Source organism: Priapulus caudatus, unplaced genomic scaffold (assembly GCF_000485595.1).
Source record: "Priapulus caudatus unplaced genomic scaffold, Priapulus_caudatus-5.0.1 Scaffold230, whole genome shotgun sequence".
NCBI lineage: Eukaryota > Metazoa > Priapulida > Priapulimorpha > Priapulimorphida > Priapulidae > Priapulus > Priapulus caudatus.
In genome coordinates this window covers 258,278-260,993 of record NW_014577291.1, presented here as the reverse complement: position 1 = coordinate 260,993, position 2,716 = coordinate 258,278, and positions in this window count along the sequence as shown.

Below are 2,716 nucleotides of genomic sequence, written 5' to 3'. Positions count from 1 at the left end.
TGTGTGTGTGTGTGTGTGTGTGTGTGTGTGTGTGTGTGTGTGTTTGTGTGTGTGTATGTGTGTGGCGACTGAAAAGAATGAAAGAGATAGGTAAAAATGAATAGTGGACGAAAGAAGAGGGAGAGAGAGAGAGAAAGTAAGAGGGGGAGACAGGCAGATAACACACACGCACACGCGCGTACGCGTACACACCACCAATATTAGCAGAGGGGTTATCCTAAGAAGAAACTGTTTCTACTATACATCGATCACCGCGCGTGTAGATGCATGTGTGCATGATGCATGTGATGTATCGCTCATGCAGTGTTGTCCATCAACGCCAGCATGCGGCCTGCCTGCCTGCCTACCGACCAGCACCGCGCTCCGACTCACACCCCCCAATCTGTGTGGCGTCCTAGCAGCATCATTGGCTATCGTCTGCCGATTGAACGCGCCACGATCGACAAGCGTTCGATTTCATCTCCCATTGTTCACGAGAGAAATTCTTTGAGTGCATTTAAATTCTGGTTATTATTTTGGAGATTCTGGCTGAGGGGAGGCGACGCGGATGCGGAAAACGGTTTTGTCAAAAAAGTCGTAAACTTGAAGGTTTTCGGAGATTGGAAATTGAAGTTTCCGCGAATTCCGGACGCGAACGCACCGGTTTCCTGAGTTAAATTCCTATAAATACTTCCAATAAACGGTGAAGTCCACAAAGAGATTGAAAGGTCACATTACCGATATTAGTGAGTTGCGAATGGAAGCTGTGATGCGCCAGTGTTCCTGACGTCTCTCCACGCAACACAAGGCATTGCTAACTGTTGCGCACATGATAACGTAGAGCAGTCAAACCTGTGTTAGCGGATACCTCTATAGAAAGGACACATGACTATAAAAACCTCTATTTAAAGGACACATTACTATAAAAAAAACTCTATAGAAAGAACACATGACTATAAAGGACTATCTTGGGGGTGTCTCTTGATTAACAGTTACACATAAATACATTAACAATGGGACAACCTTCATGGAATAGACACTTTTCTATTAGCGACACCGCGGCAGTTTCCTGAATTAGCTGCAGCGCGCAGTTGGACTGCGCTAGGTTTGTAATAACGACGACACGTCGGGATTTCTTCGTACCCAGAGCACCGACTAGAGAAAGTAGGTCGTTACTGAACGTTCTATCGGGGAGACGGGTGCTAGGAAGCGAGTGCACGCCTACTGCAGATTTTAAATTAAAGTTTATCTACTTATAACCGCAATTTTACCTCGATTTATTCTATACTTACACTAGAGACGCCGACATTACAACCGTTATATATAGGTTTGAGTGTATGTGTACACACGACAGGCTTGCAAAATCAACGTTTTAACGTGGATAGAAACGATGGCGCCAACAGCTTACTCGACGACAACAAATCCATTGAATTTCTCTTTCGGAAATACGCGCGAAGAAATAACGCCAAAGATGGCATCTTACACGAGAGCATTATCGGTGCGAGTAGCAACCCACAATATCGATGCTTAGGGTTAGGGTTAGGGTTAGGGTTAGGGTTAGGGTTATGGTTAGGGTTAGGGTTAGGGTTATGGTTAGGGTTAGGGTTAGGGTTAGGGTTAGGGTTAGGGTTAGGGTTAGGGTTAGGGTTATGGTTAGGGTTAGGGTTAGAGTTATGGTTAGGGTTAGGGTTAGGGTTAGGGTTAGGGTTAGGGTTATGGTTAGGGTTATGGTTAGGGTTAGGTTCGTACTATGAGTTTAGGTTTAGGTTCGGTCTTAGGCTCAATGTGTAATTTTTCAGCGCGCAATGGGAGAGGAAGAAATTAACGGACGGGACGAAAGCATTAGAGGTGGCAAGATCGGACAACGAATGTCCGGCGGGCAAAAGTTAAAGTTAATGTACCACTGTAAGTTAATCAACCGTCACCTTTAATGTACCACTGAAAGGCGAAAAATTCAATACGAAAGAAAAATAAATGATGCGCGAGATCGGATGTATAGACAGAAACAATTATAAAGTAACAATGTAACAATGAAATACGAAACTCAACGACTATACTATAATAGTAACGATAGCCCCACTACTTTTATAAGACAGCGTAATAAACTTTTCTGGGCTATTCGCGCTTTGGATCGTGCATTCGGTGGTCAGACATAGCAGATGTCTGTAAAAGACAAAAATATACCGTTTTTGCCATGTGTCAACTTCTAACGATTCGTTCAAATGTAGCACGTTTTTTTACTATTAATTTATATCGGAACTTTCGTCCTTCTTTTTCATATGTGGAATTAAATTTAACGTGTGGATATTAATAAAGAAACCTGTCACGAGGCTATTCGTTATGAGGCTATATGGGGTTAAGTTCGTATCAGGGGCTTACACGAATACGTGGCACCGAGGCAGTTCGGCTGAAAGCGCTTCTTCACTCAAAAGGAACAGCGGTAAGTGCACCCCCCCCCCCACACACACACTCGCACACACGCACGCACGCACGCACGCACGCTCTCGCCCGCACACACACAAACACACTCACACATACTACACACACGCGCGCGCACACACGCACGCACGCACACACACGCACACACACACACACGCCCACACACACACGCACGCAGGCGCGCGCACGCACGCAGGCACGCACGCACGCACGCACGCACACACACATACACACATACACACACACACACACACACACACACACACACACACACACACACACACACACACACACACAC